The sequence below is a fragment of the Bufo bufo genome, chromosome 5, assembly GCF_905171765.1.
Source record: "Bufo bufo chromosome 5, aBufBuf1.1, whole genome shotgun sequence".
Taxonomy (NCBI): domain Eukaryota; kingdom Metazoa; phylum Chordata; class Amphibia; order Anura; family Bufonidae; genus Bufo; species Bufo bufo.
In genome coordinates, this window is record NC_053393.1 from 414,752,850 (window position 1) to 414,773,576 (window position 20,727).

A 20,727-nucleotide genomic window follows, 5' to 3' on the forward strand; every position below is an offset into this window, starting at 1 on the left:
TGATTTCCTGATTTTTTTATTTATTCTGTCTCTCAAAGTGGGAATGCACCTACAATGTAAATTTCAGACCCCTCCATGATTTCTAAGTGGGAGAACTTTCAAAATCGCAGGGTGTTCAAATACTTCTGTTCCTCACTGTATATACTGTACATGATATGTGAACTGTGACCTGATGTCAGGTCACAGCACAGTGCGTGGTGCTGGCAGAAGAGGACCATGGAGCAGTGATTCTGGAAGAGACCACTGGATATGCAAGTGGCGGTGCCATTCAGAATAGAAGTTCTTTTGTTTATTTTATGTCTCATCTGGGGGTCTGATGAGGAATGGTCTGAGGTCTGATATGAGGTCTGATCTTAGGTCTGATAAGGACTGGGAGTCCGATCTGAGGTCTGATGGGGGTCTGATTATGAATGGGGGTCTGAACTGAGATCTGACGAATAATAGGGATCTGATCTGAGGTCTAATGGGGGTCTGATCTGAGGTCTGATTTTGAATGGTGGGTCTGATATATATATATATATATATATATATATAAAAAACAGTAAATGCCCCATTAACTTCAATTAGAGAATTTTGTAGGCATGCTCTGTGACCTGTGCAGAGGACATAGTGAAGGAAGAGAGAGGACGTGAGCTGTATCCATGTATCCATCACCGTTTGTGAGTGGTAGATGCTGTGATTTTGCCTCCAGCTTTATAATAGAGGAATTACCTTTCATTATATTTCTTCCTTTGATGATATTGAGATGATCGCTGAGAAGAAAGCTCTACCAAACAGGAAGTGTCAACCTATTGTTAGTGTCAATGGCTCAGGCAACAACTGATTTGATAAAGGCATAGAAAATTGGAAATTAAAAAATCTACTTAACATAAACAAAGCTTGATTCAACCTAAACCTTCACACACATTTGTGCTAAATGTGGTGGAAATGATTTTGTAGAGGTTTTTTTTAAATATTACTTTTACTAGCAAAATAGGTGCTTCCCGTTACCGTATAGCGGATCGCATTTGTGGATCCGCAATACACGGGTGCCGTTGCGTGGGCATTCCGCATCACGGATGCGGACCCATTCACTTGAATGGGTCCGCAAATCCGGAGATGCGGAATGGTGCGAAACGGAAGCACGGAACGGAACCCTACGGAAGCACTATAGAGTGCTTCTGTGGGGTTTCGTCCCGTACTTCCGTTCCGCAAACAGATAGAACATGTCCTATCTTTTTGCGGAACGGCCGGATCGCGGACCCATTAAAGTGAATGGGTCCGCGATCCGCTGCGGCTGCCCCTCGGACTGTGTTCGTGCATTGCGGCCCACGGACTGTGTTCGTTCACATTGCGGCCTAATGCTGGGGTTGTGAAACTCCCTGCATCTTCTCTATTAGAGAGACCAGGAAGATAAAAATACACCTAGTGTCTTTATACAGAATAGTCTTAGGAGGTTTTCCTGTTAATTGACTTAGCACTTCAGCTAGGTGTTGTGGCAGTACAAATGGATGTGCGGTTACCATTAATGCTGTTTTGCAGACTGCTTCTGGTGTTCCAGGACTATAAAATACAGAAGTTGTATGTATTATACTCTTGCAGTTGTAATCACAGGGGAATATAAAAACAGTTTTTATTAGGAAATGTACAGTAGGTTCTTTTATCAGAAGGTCAGTTTTACTGCGTTGAGCGGCATAATGTCCATTATTTGTAATGCAAACGAGAAGCTTTCTAGTACAGTCTGCTTTATTAGGGCTATGATGTAAGAATAGGAGACAAACTGTCTCACACATTGGTATTAACAGGCTTTGTAAATATGTTTTCACACTACTATTCCGATAACGCTAAGTCACTTCTTTGATTGATTTATAATGGCATTCATTTCATTTTCTTTATTTATTAAAGCTTGCTGCCATATATCCCACACTCTGGCTTGGTTCTTTAAATTTTATTTAACAAAAAAGTCAGCTGAACGTAGCCCAGTGTTTTCTGTGTTATCAGTTGTGCCCCTCTTACCACAGTAGTGTTTATCATTAAAGGGGTTATCCCATGACTAATGTATAAAAATGTGCATCAGATATCATATAGTACATGACAGTCTCTTTCTAACAAAGCTAGAACCAGCCCTGTACCTCCACATGGATCCAGAGATCTCCCCATTCATTTCTCTGCTCAAGAGGAGTGTCTTTTCTGCTGCAGCTCAGAAGGGAGTTGAAAGATGAAACTGAGCATGTGCGGCCATCTCAATGACCTGGACAATGAAATAAGAAAAAAACAAACAGCAGGTGGCGCTGTATGGATACATTTTATTGAATAACTCAGTGGCTATGATACATTTTTAATTACATGCAATAACAAAGGATTCAGATCCAGTTGCTGGTTTGAAAACTGTACAATATTTTTTGTGAAACAACCTCTTTAACCCCTAAGTGACCACCCATATGCCTTTTTACAGCGTTCACTAAGAGGCCTTAGGCTGGTCTACCGTCTTTTCACGATGGCCCAATCTAAGCTCTGCACGGGTCCCCCATGCAGCGGAGAGCGGTGGCTCGGCTCTCACAAGGGGTTTTATTGCACAAAAGTAGTAAAACTTAAAAAAAAAAAACGATATGTGTTTGATATTGCTGTAATCGAACTTACCCAGAGAATAAAGATATTATGTTATTTATGTTGAAAAATGAACGCAGCAAAATTTATAATGTAAAAACTCAGTGGCAGTGTTGCTGTTTTTTCCCCATCTCCCCCCCCTCAAAGAGTTAATAAAAGTTAATCAGAAAGTTATGTGTACCCCAAAATGGCACGTTTAAAAACTACAACTTGTCTTGCAAAAAACCTCATACTGCTACATAGACGGAAAAATAAAAAGGTTATAGCTCTTGGAAGGCGACGATGAAAAAAGGCCGAAAAATGCTTGGTCCATAAGGCCCAAAACCGTCTGGTCACTAAGGGGTTAATGTTTATGTAAGTGAATGCATTTTCTAATATACTTTACTTCCCAATTCTACTCTTGCCCCCTAACACCGGCCCCCTCTCTACCCTGACATTCTTGGTTTTCATTACTGTGTGATAACATGGCACCACATCAGATGCGGTCACAAGCCTTGGCATTACTGTGAATAAAATGCAAAAAACTGAAGACTGCAAAGAAGAAAAGAGTAGCAGGGTACCTAGAGGATGATTGGTGGAGGTGCCCAGCGGAATAGGAAAGGTATATCTTTTAGAACGTTTATAGTGATGTTTTAGGTTAATTGAATAGTGTTAAAATGATGCAAAACCCATTTATATTCAGCAATACCGCTGCAGTCAGCTGAGTACAAGATTAATAGCACTTTCTCTAAAAATTGAAAGAGCAGCGGGACTTCTGGCCCAATTCGACAGCTCTTTGGCTTTCTCTTGTACAGACGCTGTAAATTTCCCAGAGCTTTCCCTTTTCCATCGTCAGAGCCTCTTTTGCTTCTAAGGGTGCACTGACACGCTGCAGATTTTGTTGCAGAAATTTCCGCGACTAAAAATCAGTTCTATTCATTTGAATGGGATGGTAAGCACAGAGGTTTCTGAAAGCCCCATTCAGGTGAATGAAACTGAATTTCAGTCGCTAGAATTTCTGCAACAAAATCCTCAGCATGTGAATGCAGCCCTAATGGGGTAATTAGGGTCATAGTTGTGTTATGGGAGCTTGCTGAAAATCTAGTTGACTAATATACAAATTTTGGGTCACAGAATGAATCCTATTTCCATAAACTTGAACCACCTCCCACAAAATGACACTTACTTACATAATCAGTAGGAGGTAATTCCCTTATGATCCAGTACATGTATGTGCTTGTGCAGGCACACAAGTTGATCATCAGTGGTAGTGTGGCTTTCACACTCTTGCAGTTATGACCATGATTGGAGACAATTCTGATCCTAACCATTTCACCCCTGATGCACCTCAGTACTAGGTCAGATTTTTAAAGAGTTATCCAATGATTAATGTAAAGAAATTAAAATCAGATATCATATGGTACCTCATGTGGATCAAGAGAGATCTCTTCATTCATTGCTCCAATTGTTCTACTATTTCAAGCTGGCACCTCAGGGGGTGTACCCTTTCGGCTGCAGTTCTCTCCCTATCATAGATCGGGGGTGCGTGCTTTCTCAGGGGGCATGTATTTTTGGCTGCAGTCCTCTCCCTGTAACTATTACAGCTTCTAACAGAATATATGGAACTGAGCATGTGCATCCACCTCAGGTGGACAGAGAAGTAAAGAAAAGAACAAATAACAGATTGTGCTATACATATACTTTTATTTTATAAATCACTCAGTGGCTATTCTAAATTTTCAATTATATGCAGTTACAAAAGTATTCAGATCCAGATGCAGGTCAATAAAAGTAATGATTCTAAAAGAAATTGTGCTGCACAATCATAAAAAGATCTTTAACCACCTCAGCCCCCAGTGCTTAAACACCCTGAAAGACCAGGCCACTTTTTACACTTCTGACCTACACTACTTTCACCGTTTATTGCTCGGTCATGCAACTTACCACCCAAATGAATTTTACCTCCTTTTCTTCTCACTAATAGAGCTTTCATTTGGTGGTATTTCATTGCTGCTGACATTTTTACTTTTTTTGTTATTAATCGAAATTTAACGATTTTTTTGCAAAAAAATGTCATTTTTCACTTTCAGTTGTAAAATTTTGCAAAAAAAATGACATCCATATATAAATTTTGCTCTAAATTTATTGTTCTACATGTCTTTGATAAAAAAAAATGTTTGGGTAAAAAAAAAATGGTTTGGGTAAAAGTTATAGCGTTTACAAACTATGGTACAAAAATGTGAATTTCCGCTTTTTGAAGCAGCTCTGACTTTCTGAGCACCTGTCATGTTTCCTGAGGTTCTACAATGCCCAGACAGTACAAACACCCCACAAATGACCCCATTTCTGAAAGTAGACACCCTAAGGTATTCGCTGATGGGCATAGTGAGTTCATAGAACTTTTTATTTTTTGTCACAAGTTAGCGGAAAATTATGATTTTTTTTTTTTTTTCTTACAAAGTCTCATATTCCACTAACTTGTGACAAAAAATAAAAACTTCCATGAACTCACTATGCCCATCACGAAATACCTTGGGGTCTCTTCTTTCCAAAATGGGGTCACTTGTGGGGTAGTTATACTGCCCTGGCATTCTAGGGGCCCAAATGTGTGGTAAGGAGTTTGAAATCAAATTCTGTAAAAACTGACCAGTGAAATCCGAAAGGTGCTCTTTGGAATGTGGGCCCCTTTGCCCACCTAGGCTGCAAAAAAGTGTCACACATCTGGTATCTCCGTATTCAGTAGAAGTTGGGGAATGTGTTTTGGGGTGTCATTTTACATATACCCATGCTGGGTGAGATAAATATCTTGGTCAAATGCCAACTTTGTATAAAAAAATGGGAAAAGTTGTCTTTTGCCAAGATATTTCTCTCACCCAGCATGGGTATATGTAAAAAGACACCCCAAAACACATTCCCCAACTTCTCCTGAATACGGAGATACCAGATGTGTGACACTTTTTTGCAGCCTAGGTGGGCAAAGGGGCCCATATTCCAAAGAGCACCTTTCGGATTTCACTCGTCATTTTTTACAGAATTTGATTTCAAACTCCTTACCACACATTTGGGCCCCTAGAATGCCAGGGCAGTATAACTACCCCACAAGTGACCCCATTTTGGAAAGAAGAGACCCCAAGGTATTCGCTGATGGGCATAGTGAGTTCATGGAAGTTTTTATTTTTTGTCACAAGTTAGTGGAATATGAGACTTTGTATGAAAAAAAAAAAAATATAAAAAAAATCATCATTTTCCACTAACTTGTGACAAAAAATAAAAAATTCTAGGAACTCGCCATGCCCCTCACGGAATACCTTGGGGTGTCTTCTTTCCAAAATGGGGTCACTTGTGGGGTAGTTATACTGCCCTGGCATTTTCCAGGGGCCCTAATGTGTGGTAAGTAGGTAAATGACCAGTGAAATCCAAAAGGTGCTCTTTGGAATATGGGCCCCTTTGCCCACCTAGGCTGCAAAAAAGTGCCACACATGTGGTATCTCCGTACTCAGGAGAAGTTGGGGAATGTGTTTTGGGGTGTCTTTTTACATATACCCATGCTAGGTGAGAGAAATATCTTGGCAAAAGACAACTTTTCCCATTTTTTTATACAAAGTTGGCATTTGACCAAGATATTTATCTCACCCAGCATGGGTATATGTAAAATGACACCCCAAAACACATTCCCCACCTTCTCCTGAGTACGGAGATACCAGATGTGTGACACTTTTTTGCAGCCTAGGTGGGCAAAGGGGCCCATATTCCAAAGAGCACCTTTCGGATTTCACTCGTCATTTTTTACAGAATTTGATTTCAAACTCCTTACCACACATTTGGGCCCCTAGAATGCCAGGGCAGTATAACTACCCCACAAGTGACCCCATTTTGGAAAGAACAGACCCCAAGGTATTCGCTGATGGGCATAGTGAGTTCATGGAAGTTTTTATTTTTTGTCACAAGTTAGTGGAATATGAGACTTTGTATGAAAAAAAAAAAAATATAAAAAAAATCATCATTTTCCACTAACTTGTGACAAAAAATAAAAAATTCTAGGAACTCGCCATGCCCCTCACGGAATACCTTGGGGTGTCTTCTTTCCAAAATGGGGTCACTTGTGGGGTAGTTATACTGCCCTGGCATTTTCCAGGGGCCCTAATGTGTGGTAAGTAGGTAAATGACCAGTGAAATCCAAAAGGTGCTCTTTGGAATATGGGCCCCTTTGCCCACCTAGGCTGCAAAAAAGTGCCACACATGTGGTATCTCCGTACTCAGGAGAAGTTGGGGAATGTGTTTTGGGGTGTCTTTTTACATATTCCCATGCTGGGTGAGAGAAATATCTTGGCAAAAGACAACTTTTCCCATTTTTTTATACAAAGTTGGCATTTGACCAAGATATTTATCTCACCCAGCATGGGTATATGTAAAATGACACCCCAAAACACATTCCCCACCTTCTCCTGAGTACGGAGATACCAGATGTGTGACACTTTTTTGCAGCCTAGGTGGGCAAAGGGGCCCATATTCCAAAGAGCACCTTTCGGATTTTACTCGTCATTTTTTACAGAATTTGATTTCAAACTCCTTACCACATATTTGGGCCCCTAAAATACCAGGGCTAAAACTATACCTACCCCACAAGTGACCCCATTTTGGAAAGAATAGACCCCAAGGTATTCGCTGATGGGCATAGTGAGTTCATGGAAGTTTTTATTTTTTGTCACAAGTTAGTGGAATATGAGACTTTGTATGAAAAAAAAAAAAAAAAAAAAAATCATCATTTTCCACTAACTTGTGACAAAAAATAAAAAATTCTAGGAACTCGCCATGCCCCTCACGGAATACCTTGGGGTGTCTTCTTTCCAAAATGGGGTCACTTGTGGGGTAGTTATACTGCCCTGGCATTTTCCAGGGGCCCTAATGTGTGGTAAGTAGGTAAATGACCAGTGAAATCCGAAAGGTGCTCTTTGGAATGTGGGCCCCTTTGCCCACCTAGGCTGCAAAAAAGTGTCACACATCTGGTATCTCCGTACTCGGGAGAAGTTGGGGAATGTGTTTTGGGGTGTCTTTTTACATATACCCATGCTGGGTGAGAGAAATATCTTGGCAAAAGACAACTTTTCCCATTTTTTTATACAAAGTTGGCATTTGACCAAGATATTTATCTCACCCAGCATGGGTATATGTAAAATGACACCCCAAAACACATTCCCCAACTTCTCCCGAGTACGGAGATACCAGATGTGTGACACTTTTTTGCAGCCTAGATGCGCAAAGGGGCCCAAATTCCTTTTAGGAGGGCATTTTTAGACATTTGGATACCAGACTTCTTCTCACGCTTTGGGGCCCCTAGAATGCCAGGGCAGTATAAATACCCCACATGTGACCCCATTTTGGAAAGAAGACACCCCAAGGTATTCAATGAGGGGCATGGCGAGTTCATAGAAATTTTTTTTTTTTGGCACAAGTTAGCGGAAATTGATATTTTTTATTTTTTTCTCACAAAGTCTCCCGTTCCGCTAACTTGGGACAAAAATTTCAATCTTTCATGGACTCAATATGTCCCTCACGGAATACCTTGGGGTGTCTTCTTTCCGAAATGGGGTCACATGTGGGGTATTTATACTGCCCTGGCATTCTAGGGGCCCTAAAGCGTGAGAAGAAGTCTGGAATATAAATGTCTAAAAAATTTTACGCATTTGGATTCCGTGAGGGGTATGGTGAGTTCATGTGAGATTTAATTTTTTGTCACAAGTTAGTGGAATATGAGACTTTGTAAGAAAAAAAAATAATAATTCCGCTAACTTGGGCCAAAAAAATGTCTGAATGGAGCCTTACAGGGGGGTGATCAATGACAGGGGGGTGATCAATGACAGGGGGGTGATCAATGACAGGGGTGTGATCAATGACAGGGGGGTGATCAATGACAGGGGGGGTGATCAATGACAGGGGGGGTGATCAATGACAGGGGGGGTGATCAATGACAGGGGGGGTGATCAATGACAGGGGGGGTGATCAATGACAGGGGGGTGATCAGGGAGTCTATATGGGGTGATAACCACAGTCATTGATCACGCCCGTGTAAGGCTTCATTCAGACGTCCGGATGCGTTTTGCGGATCCGATCCATCTATCAGTGGATCCGTAAAAATCATGCGGACGTCTGAATGGAGCTTTACAGGGGGGTGATCAATGACAGGGGGGTAATCAATGACAGGGGGGTGATCAGGGAGTCTATATGGGGTGATCACCACAGTCATTGATCATGCCCCTGTAAGGCTTCATTCAGACGTCCGGATGCGTTTTGCGGATCCGATCCATCTATCAGTGGATCCGTAAAAATCATGCGGACGTCTGAATGGAGCTTTACAGGGGGGTAATCAATGACAGGGGGGTGATCAGGGAGTCTATATGGGGTGATAACCACAGTCATTGATCATGCCCCTGTAAGGCTTCATTCAGACGTCCGGATGCGTTTTGCGGATCCGATCCATCTATCAGTGGATCCGTAAAAATCATGCGGACGTCTGAATGGAGCTTTACAGGGGGGTAATCAATGACAGGGGGGTGATCAGGGAGTCTATATGGGGTGATAACCACAGTCATTGATCATGCCCCTGTAAGGCTTCATTCAGACGTCCGGATGCGTTTTGCGGATCCGATCCATCTATCAGTGGATCCGTAAAAATCAGGCGGACGTCTGAATGGAGCTTTACAGGGGGGTGATCAATGACAGGGGGGTAATCAATGACAGGGGGGTGATCAGGGAGTCTATATGGGGTGATCACCACAGTCATTGATCATGCCCCTGTAAGGCTTCATTCAGACGTCCGGATGCGTTTTGCGGATCCGATCCATCTATCAGTGGATCCGTAAAAATCATGCGGACGTCTGAATGGAGCTTTACAGGGGGGTAATCAATGACAGGGGGGTGATCAGGGAGTCTATATGGGGTGATAACCACAGTCATTGATCATGCCCCTGTAAGGCTTCATTCAGACGTCCGGATGCGTTTTGCGGATCCGATCCATCTATCAGTGGATCCGTAAAAATCATGCGGACGTCTGAATGGAGCTTTACAGGGGGGTAATCAATGACAGGGGGGTGATCAATGACAGGGGGGTGATCAGGGAGTCTATATGGGGTGATAACCACAGTCATTGATCATGCCCCTGTAAGGCTTCATTCAGACGTCCGGATGCGTTTTGCGGATCCGATCCATCTATCAGTGGATCCGTAAAAATCATGCGGACATCTGAATGGAGCTTTACAGGGGGGTGATCAGGGAGTCTATATGGGGTGATCACCACAGTCATTGATCATGCCCCTGTAAGGCTTCATTCAGACGTCCGGATGCGTTTTGCGGATCCGATCCATCTATCAGTGGATCCGTAAAAATCATGCGGACGTCTGAATGGAGCTTTACAGGGGGTTGATCAATGACAGGGGTGTAATCAATGACAGGGGGGGTGATCAGGGAGTCTATATGGGGTGATAACCACAGTCATTGATCATGCCCCTGTAAGGCTTCATTCAGACGTCCGGATGCGTTTTGCGGATCCGATCCATCTATCAGTGGATCCGTAAAAATCATGCGGACATCTGAATGGAGCTTCACAGGGGGGTAATCAATGACAGGGGGGTAATCAATGACAGGGGGGTGATCAGGGAGTCTATATGGGGTGATTAGGGGTGATCAGGGGCTAATAAGGGGTTAATAAGTGACGGAGGGGGGGTGTAGTGTAGTGTAGTGGTGCTTGGTGGGACTTTACTGAGCTACCTGTGTCCTCTGGTGGTCGATCCAAACAAATGGGACCACCAGAGGACCAGGTAGCAGGTATATTAGACGCTGTTATCAAAACAGCGTCTAATATACCTGTTAGGGGTTAAAAAAAACACATCTCCAGCCTGCCAGCGAACGATCGCCGCTGGCAGGCTGGAGATCAACTCTCTTACCTTCCGTTCCTGTGAGCGCGCGCGCCTGTGTGCGCGCGTTCACAGGAAATCTCGCGTCTCGCGAGAGGACGCGCCGGCGCGTCCAGGAGGAATGAATCAACCACCTCCAGGACGCGTCTGTGCGTACAGCGGTCCGGAGGTGGTTAATATCTGTATTTTTTTTTTTTTTAAGTCTACTGTAGATAAGGGCAGGGGTGAAGCTATAAGCACAGATAAGGCTATCTGTGAGGGAGGAATGATATTCAAAAAACAATGCACCAAGAAGAAGTTATGGGAATCAAAATAAACTTTATATGAGTGAATGTAATGATATATGTGATTAGAATATTAGTGCGACAGGATACGTTTATTAGGGAAACTGTACAGTCGTGGCCAAAAGTTTTGAGAATGACACATATATTACTTTTCACAAAGTTTGCTGCTAAACTGCTTTTAGATTGTTGTTTCTGTGATGTAGTGAAATATAATTACACGCACTTCATACGTTTCAAAGGCTTTTATCGACAATTACATGACATTTATGCAAAGAGTCAGTATTTGCAGTGTTGGCCCTTCTTTTTCAGGACCTCTGCAATTCGACTGGGCATGCTCTCAATCAACTTCTGGGCCAATTCCTGACTGATAGCAACCCATTCTTTCATAATCACTTCTTGGAGTTTGTCATAATTAGTGGGTTTTTGTTTGTCCACCCGCCTCTTGAGGATTGACCACAAGTTCTCAATGGGATTAAGATCTGGGGAGTTTCCAGGCCATGGACCCAAAATGTCAACGTTTTGGTCCCCGAGCCACTTAGTTATCACTTTGCCTTATGGCACGGTGCTGCATCGTGCTGGAAAATGCATTGTTCTTCACCAAACTGTTGTTGGATTGTTGGAAGAAGTTGCTGTTGGAGGGTGTTTTGGTACCATTCTTTATTCATGGCTGTGTTTTTGGGCAAAATTGTGAGTGAGCCCACTCCCTTGGATGAGAAGCAACCCCACACATGAATGGTCTCAGGATGCTTTACTGTTGGCATGACACAGGACTGATGGTAGTGCTCACCTTTTCTTCTCCGGACAAGCCTTTTTCCAGATGCCCCAAACAATCGGAAAGAGGCTTCATCGGAGAATATGACTTTGCCCCAGTCCTCAGCAGTCCATTCACCATACTTTCTGTAGAAGATCAATCTGTCCCTGATGTTTTTTTTGGAGAGAAGTGGCTTCTTTGCTGGCCTTCTTGACACCAGGCCATCTTCCAAAAGTCTTCGCCTCACTGTGCGTGCAGATGCGCTCACACCTGCCTGCTGCCATTCCTGAGCAAGCTCTGCACTGGTGGTACTCCGATCCCGCAGCTGAATCCTCTTTAGGAGACGATCCTGGCGCTTGCTGGACTTTCTTGGACGCCCTGAAGCCTTCTTAACAAGAATTGAACCTCTTTCCTTGAAGTTCTTGATTATCCTATAAATTGTTGATTGAGGTGCAATCTTAGTAGCCACAATACCCTTGCCTGTGAAGCCATTTTTATGCAACGCAATGATGGCTGCACGTGTTTCTTTGCAGGTCACCATGGTTAACAATGGAAGAACAATGATTTCAAGCATCACCCTCCTTTTAACATGTCAAGTCTGCCATTTTAACCCAATCAGCCTGACATAATGATCTCCAGCCTTGTGCTCGTCAACATTCTCACCTGAGTTAACAAGACGATTACTGAAATGATCTCAGCAGGTCCTTTATTGACAGCAATGAAATGCAGTGGAAAGGTTTTTTTGGGGATTAAGTTAATTTTCATGGCAAAGAAGGACTATGCAATTCATCTGATCACTCTTCATAACATTCTGGAGTATATGCAAATTGCTATTATAAAAACTTAAGCAGCAACTTTTCCAATTTTCAATATTTATGTAATTCTCAAAACATTTGGCCACGACTGTACAATTGATAGGAGGCTCTAGTACCTTGTTGGGCCATCTCTAGTCCACACTCTCCCTCTGAGCACTTCTTACCTCTTCAGAATGCTCTTCAGATAACTGGCCACCTCATCGCCCTCCTTTTCTTTCTCCTTCCCTCAGAGAAGTTCTGTCCGGAGTCCTGCAGCCTGGCAGGAAATTTCTCGCTTTGGGGGCAGGGTCTCCTGTGACTGAGCTCCTTTAGAAGCTGCAGCTTCATATACGAGGGAGTCCTGCTGTTGTCACTGTGCCGCTCTGCTATGTGTCCACACAGTAAACACAGTTTATTATTTGGATAGTTAAAGTTGTGGTCCCACAAAAAAATATTCTACAGTTTTCAACCCAGCACCTGGATCTGAATACTTTTGAAATTGCGTGTAATTAAAAATGTTGTATAACCACTGAGTTATTCAATAAAATGTATCTGTATACGCCACCTGCTCTTTCTTCTTTTTCTTATTTCTTTGTCTGGCTTGCTGAGATGGCTGCACATGCTCAGTTTCATCCTTCAACTGCCTCCTGAGCTGTGATAGGAGGAGAGCTCCAGCTGAAAAGACACGCCTCTTAGCTCCAGCAGAAAGGACACTCCCCTTGAGCTGTCAGCTTGATATAAATCTAGTAGAGCAATGAATGAGGAGATCTCTGGATCCATATGAGGTACAGGGCTGGTTCTAGTTTTGTTAGAAATAGATTGTCATGTACTGTATGATGTCTGATTTTCATTTTTTTACATTAATTATGGGATAACCCTTTTAAGTGCCTAAAATGATGTGATAACTGCTGGGGCCAGGCACAGTATACAGTATGTGTAGCGGTGCAGGTCAGCAGAAGGGACAGGGTGTGGGGCCCACTGGAATTCACTGGCTCCGCTGTGGGCCATTCTGAGGCTAGCTGTACCCTAGGACAACTGTGACTTATTTTTTAAAGTTTTTAATTTACAAGGCCTCACTTAGTAAAAGTTTGCCTGCTTTATAAAATAATAATTTGTTGAGTTCATACTTTAAAATCTATATATATCTTTACAACTACTTAAGCAGGTATGTACATTTCCATAAATCTATGACGGGAACATAGAGCATAAAGTTAAGCATAATCAGCAAAGGTGTTTCTGCGGATCTGTAAGTGTTGAATAATTGTGTTCAACAAAAGAAACATTTCATTTCAATTGATGGTAGCAAACCAATAGCTGTTGTAGGCAAGAATGCCTACATAAACTGTATATGTATATCCACTGCAGCATCGAAGTAATAATGTATTGTTTTTTTAGTTGCTTTTATGTATATATGTTCATTATTTTATATTCTTTTAACTTGCTCTGCTTTACCTCATATTACCTTTTCTCTTCCTCGAGGAAACCCAAAGCAAATGAATTACAACCTTCACAGCTAGTTCCTGTACACAGTTCTTCCCCTTCCTCACCAATTTATTTATGGCATGGTAAAAGGAGACACATGTACACTGACAGAAATCCTTTGGGAATGCAAGTGTATGGTTCAGGAGGGCTATAGATAACCTTTTCTGCTAGTCAATTTCTGTCTTATTTGACTACCATAAAGGTGTTGTGAAAGTATGTGGGGGATTTTGGCCAAAAATCCTGAAGACTTGCCGCAAGGCCGGATCCGGAATTAATGCTCATTGAAAGGCATTGATCCGGATCCGACCTTAAGCTAAACGTCGTTTCGGCGCATTGCCGGACCCGACGTTTAGCTTTTTCTGAATGGTTACCATGGCTGCCAGGACGCTAAAGTCCTGGCAGCCATGGTAAAGTGTAGCGGGGAGCGGGGGAGCAGCATACTTACCGTCCATGCAGCTCCCCGGGCGCTCCAGAGTGACGTCAGGGCGCCCCAAGCGCATAGATCATGTGATCACATGGATCACGTCATCCATGCGCATGGGGCGCTCTGACGTCATTCTGGAGCGCCCCGGGAGCCGCACGGACTGTAAGTATACCGCTCCCCGCTCCTACTATGGCAACCAGGACTTTAATAGCGTCCTGGGTGCCATAGTAACACTGAACGCATTTTGAAGACGGCTCCGTCTTCAAATGCTTTCAGTACACTTGCGTTTTTCCGAATCCGGCGTGTAATTCCGGCAAATGGAGTACACGCCGGATCCGGACAACGCAAGTATGAAAGAGGCCTAAGTAAGCTTCCCTTTACAGGTGCAGGCAAGTGTGTGTGTTGGGGGGGGGGGGGGATGGGGGGGATAGCGGGGTCTCAACTGCCAAAAACCTCCCATTCTTGCACAACCCCTTTAGTCTCTTAAAACAAACAAAATAATCTCATTTACTGTATCCACCAGCATATCTTGTGTCAGTTTTCTTGCACTTTATATAGATGAATACTATCTGGCAGTTGTCATACACATTTGTAGGTTAAAGTGAGGAAACTGTCTCACCCACAATATTTACAGCATAGCATTAAATATGACACCATAAATGCAAAAATAGTCATGACTATATGTTAATAGAGAGTAGAAAGTTAAAGAGACAAAGGGTTGAGGTTATTTACTGCATGGCTAAATATCTTGTAAAAACAGATTATTATAATTTGCAGCCTACGGCTAAAATAAAAACAGATGGCCTAACTGCAAAGTTTTGGTGCAGTAAAGTTCCCTTTATGTGCAGGTTATAAAATAATTTTTTTATGGTTTAATAATCTCAAACTATCAAAAAAGGGGATACATGTTGTGCTTTATCTGTCTGGAGAAGACTCATGTTTGTGAGAATAACCCCTTTTCAGATCAAATCTTGCCTGGTGATCAGATTATTACTGCAGTTCTTAAACCTTTCGTGATTAACTACTACCACCAGCTATACATTTAGGCCCCTTTCACACGAGCGAGTTTTCCGCGCGGGTGCAATGCGTGACGTGAACGCATAGCACCCGCACTGAATCCTGACCCATTCATTTCAATGGGTCCGTGTACATGAGCGTTGTTTTTCACGCATCAGTTCTGCGTTGCGTGAAAATCGCAGCATGTTCTATATTCTGCGTTTTTCACGCAGCCCTGGCCCCATAGAAGTGAATGGGGCTGCGTGAAAAACGCATTGCATCCGCAAGCAAGTGCGGGTGCGATGCGTTTTTCACTGATGGTTGCTTAGAGATGTTGTTTGTAAACATTCAGTTTTTTATCACGCGCGTGAAAAACGCATCAAAACGCATTGCACCCGCGCAGAAAACACTGAACAACTAAACGCAACCGCAGACAAAACTGACTGAACTTGCTTGCAAAATAGTGCGAGTTTCACTGAACGCACCCTGAACGCATCCGGCCCCAATCCGCAACGCCCGTGTGAAACCAGCCTTAGGCTGGGTTCACACGAGCGTGTCCGGATTAGTTCCGGATGCGTCCCAGTGTGTTGCGGCAAACCCGCGCGAGTAGGAATGCAATTGCAGTCAGTTTTGACTGCGATTGCGTTCCGATGTTCAGTTTTTATCGCGCGTGTGCAATGTGTTTTGCACGCGCGTGATAAAAAACCGACTGTGATACCCAGACCCGAACTTCTTCACTGAAGTTCAGGTTTGGGTTCGGTGTTGTGTAGATGTTATTATTTTCCCTTATAACATGGTTATCAGGGAAAATAATAGCATTCTGAATACAGAATGCATAGTAGGTGATCAATTGAAGGTTAAAAAATAAAAAAAATTAACTCACCTTCTCCTCTTGTTCGCGTAGTTCTCCCGGTCTTCAGTTCTTTAAAAAGATGAACTATGGGCTAAAGGACCTTTGGTGACGTCAGATCACATGCTCCAATCACATGGTACATCACCGCGGTGATGGACCATGTCATTGGAGCATGTGATCTGACGTCACCAAAGGTCCTTTAGCCCATAGTTCATCTTTTTAAAGAACTGAAGACCGGGAGAACTACGCGAACAAGAGGAGAAGGTGAGTTAATTTTTTTTATTTTTTAACCCTCAATTGATCACCTACTATGCATTCTGTATTCAGAATGCTATTATTTTCCCTTATAACCATGTTATAAGGGAAAATAATACAGTGTATAGACTGTCACCTAGCAACCGTGCGTGAAAATCGCACCGCATCCGCACTTGCTTGCGGATGCATGCGATTTTCACGCAACCCCATTTACTTCTATGGGGCCTGCGTTGCGTGAAAATCGCAGAATATAGAGCATGCTGCGATTTTCACGCAACGCATAAGTGATGCGTGAAAATCATCGCTCATCTGAACAGCCCCATTGAAATGAATGGGTCCAGATTCAGTGCGGTTGCATGCGTTCACCTACCGCATTACACCCGCACGGAAATCTCGCCCGTGTGAACGCAGCCTTACTGTGGCCAGCCATACATTTATATAAGTGCAGCCTTTGTATATCACTGGTCTTTAAATAAATTAGAGGTGCCAGAGCTGCTTTATATTAGTGGTTAAGTGAGGGGGCTCCCGAGTGGGAGACCCCCTCTGTGATGTGTTTCATATGTAATTTGGAAAGGGGTTGCCTTGATGAGACAACCCCATTAGAACAATTTTTGTGCAGCATGTCAATGACTTTACATGTCTACAGTGTAGGTCTAATGTGTGTCAAAATAAGCAATACACGATACATTACGCATTAAATATATAGCGTTAACATTGTACACATAGAAATTTCAAACATGCCATGGGTAATAAAATAGTTTTGTATTTAAATGTTTTGTTCACTTTTGTAATCTTGTTAAAATTACGCAATTAGCTACATTTTCATCTAAAATACTTTGATATTAAAAAGTAATACATCCATTTTATGCATTGAAAACCCTATCCTCTAAATATTTTTATGTGCAATCATTTTGTGACTTCCCTACAGCAACTTGAGTCTCAGTATAATTTATTGGAAATATTTAATACATTTATTTCTGGTCATATTCACTTTGCCTGCAGCACAAATATTGCACAGTATGACAATATTTTTCAGAATTCATTATCTTAGTTAATTGAAGGTGGAAAGATGAAGCCTTGTAAAAAGCCCTGGTTGTTAATTGCAGCCTTTACATCCTTACCCTGTCACCATGAAAATGCAATGTTAGCTGCAGGCAGCAGGTTATAGAACAGGAGGAGCTGAGCAGATTGATATGTAGTTTTGTGGGGAAAAATTTGGTGTAGCTTGTATTCCATTCATTTATATTCCTGCTCATTGTGGACTTTGACGTCAAGGAGGAGGACCTATCAGTGATTGACAGCTCTATCTGTATACACAATCATAGAGGGAAGGCTGTCAATCACTGATAGGACCGCCTCCTTAACTTCAAAACCCAGAATGATCAGGAATTGAAATAATTTTAATATAAGTTATACTAAATCTTTTCCTATAAAACTATATATCAATCTGCTCAGCTCCTCCTGCTCTATAATATGTTGCCTTCAGGTAAAAAATCATGTTCAATGTGACAGGTTCCCTTTAATAGTACTATAGAAGATAGGAGTAGAGAGAATTGAAAGGTTGGCCTGTAAAATTATTGTACTGCTCTACGGTACAGCAAATTGGACTTCAACTCTGCTACAGAACCTTACATACTTCTTTAAAGAGGTTTTCTGGGAGTAGAATATTGATGACCTGTCCTCAGGATAGGTCATTAGTATGTGATTGGTGGAGACATGGCACCCGCCACCCCGATAATCAGTTCTTTGAAGAGGGTACAATGCTCTAGTGAGTGCTGAGGCCTCCTCAGATCATACCAAGCACATCTCCATACATTGTATAGCTGTTGTGCTTGGTATTGCAGCCCAGGCCCATATCCTTTATAGGCTACGGACTTCTTCAGTGACATTTTTTTAAGTTATTGATTTACATGTATTTTGGACTAAAAACATTTTCATTACAGGTTTGTATACAAATTTTGCACTGTTTGGATTCTTCAGCTTCTATGTTTTACAGCCCATAGCAGCTGCAGAAAGTCCTTTTCTGATAAATCCACCAATGACAGATTTACAACAAAATGTTTTTCTGCAGCTACTGTGTACTCTAAACCTATTATGAAAATAAATGGTTCCAAAGGTGTCCATAGTTTTAACTATCAATGCTAACATTACAGCATAAATAACACAAGTGCAGTATGTAGGAAAGCACTCCTTTGTTAAGATATTGGAAATGCCTTCGGGTGAAGAAGACGAGAAAGTCAACATGTATGACTAAATGTCATATGAGAAGAGTAATGCTCACAAGAGGAGAAAACAGGAACAGAAATCATCCCCATAAAGCCATAATACAATTATAGCTGTGCTGAGCAGGGGGTAACGTCACACCATGAGTGCTTTTTGGCAGCCATATTGGCCAAATAAACTAAAAAGAGACCTGTTTGCTGTTATTTATAGTCAGGTTATAGAGACAAATGTATTTCAGTAGGCTAGGGATAGAAAAAGATTGGAATAGAAGACTCCAGTGTATGATTCATACAGGACTTACATCGCTTTCAGAGCATTTCACATATTAAAAATATTTAGAAGGTACATATGAATTAATTTATTTGTGAATAACACAATACATTACAGTGAGCAGGACTATTATGAAAGTTGGAAAGATTGCAATGTGTCATAATCAGTTCTGATTGGGGTCTTCCTGTGAGGAAGGCATTTACATTAAAACGTCCAGAAGTCAAATAAGGCTACTTTCACATTTGCGTTGTGTTGTCTGGTTTTAACATCCAGCACAGGCTCTCAAAACCGCAGCACAACACAATTGAACAAAAACTGAACAAACTGGAGCGGAGGGCGCCAGAATGCATTCTGTTCCGGTTTGTTGCATTCCCATGCTGGACACAAATGTACTGCAAGCAGCGTTTTTTGTGGGGCTGGAAGGGATGAACGAACCTGGTGAAGTTCAGGTTTGCCGGATTTTACCAAACTTCAGGTCAAAGTTCGGGTTCGGGACCCGAACTTGACCCGAACTCAAACCTGAACTTGACCCCATTAAAGTCAATGGGGGACCCGAACTTCACTTTACTATTTTCTGTTATAACATGGTTATAATGGAAAAATAATAGCATTCTTAACACAGAATGCTAAATAAAATGGACATTATCTTCATTCAGCAGGACCTGCGGTGACGTCACCGCAGGTCCTTTTGAGGTCCTGAAGAAAGAAGACGTGCGCGATCAAGGCTGCGCGATCAAGTGGATGAGGTGAGTTTTTTTTTAAAATTATTTTTAACTCTTCAATTTTATTTAGCATTCTGTTTTAAGAATGCTATTATTTTCCGTTATAACCATGTTATAACGGAAAATAATAAAATCACCCGAACACCGAACCCGAACTTCAGTGAAAAAGCCCGGGTTCAGGTCCGGGTACCCGAACTCGCTCAACCCTAGTGGCATGGGAAACTAAAGAAGCCGGATCTGGCACCAAAAAAAACAAAAAACTGAAATAGACGGATCCGTTTTTTTGGGACACGAAAAAAACGAATCTGGCACTAAAATCACTGTAAGTCATAGGACGCCAGATCAGTTTTTTTCTGGACGTGAAAAAAAACGATCCAGCGCCCATTGACTTACGGTGATTTTAGTGCCAGATTCGGTTTCTTAATTTTTGACATAATATGACCGGATCTGTTCAGAACAGATGCAGACGGTTGTAGTATTATAACGGAAGCATTTTGCTGTGGTTTTAAGATCCCATGCTTTATCTCAGAACCGGACAGCAAAAGATCAGATGTGAAAGGAGCCTAACCCCTACTCAAAATAAATCTATTTATATGTATATACCCTCATAATATAGTATACTCACTATTGACATGGTATATCATAGGGGCCACTTACAGCCCACAGTGCCATTCCGTGCGACTCCAAACTTTAGGTTACAGATGTGCTATTGTGTGGTGGCTGCTCACATGCATTTTCCATCTTAGAGAGGTAATTCATGTAATGCAGAATCAGGGACAGGTAAGTACTAATGGCAGCATGGTGGTTTTCTAATCCCTGTGTGGCTTTCCAGAAAGGAGTAGATGAAGTGGAGAGGTGGCTATGCATGCTTTCTATTGTCTTTATTGTAGTTTATGGGAGTAGTGAAATTGGCTGTTTCAGCAACTCATGAGTAGGGAGCATGGGGCCCCATTTCCCCATTAGATAGGAGTTTGGGAAATGAAAGTGGCACCTATCAAGCATGCTTAGCTTATACTTTTGACAAGCCATTAATGTCTTACATGACAATACACCTAGGTTTTTTTGCAGCGCTTGATAATGGTTCATTCTGACAATGCAGGTTGTGCATACCTGGTCTAGAAAGAACCATTGTACTCTAGATTCTAATGCCTCATTTTGCACTAGCTTTTTATCTCCATTTTGTCTTCTTATGAATGTT

The 20,727-nt window shown here is 42.1% G+C and overlaps 1 protein-coding gene across 1 annotated transcript in view; it reads left to right on the top strand.

The window, feature by feature from the left end:
- Positions 1-20,727, top strand: part of LRRC3B (leucine rich repeat containing 3B) — a 286,235-nt gene that overhangs the window by 57,101 nt on the left and 208,407 nt on the right. The gene's annotated exons all lie outside the window — the stretch shown is intronic.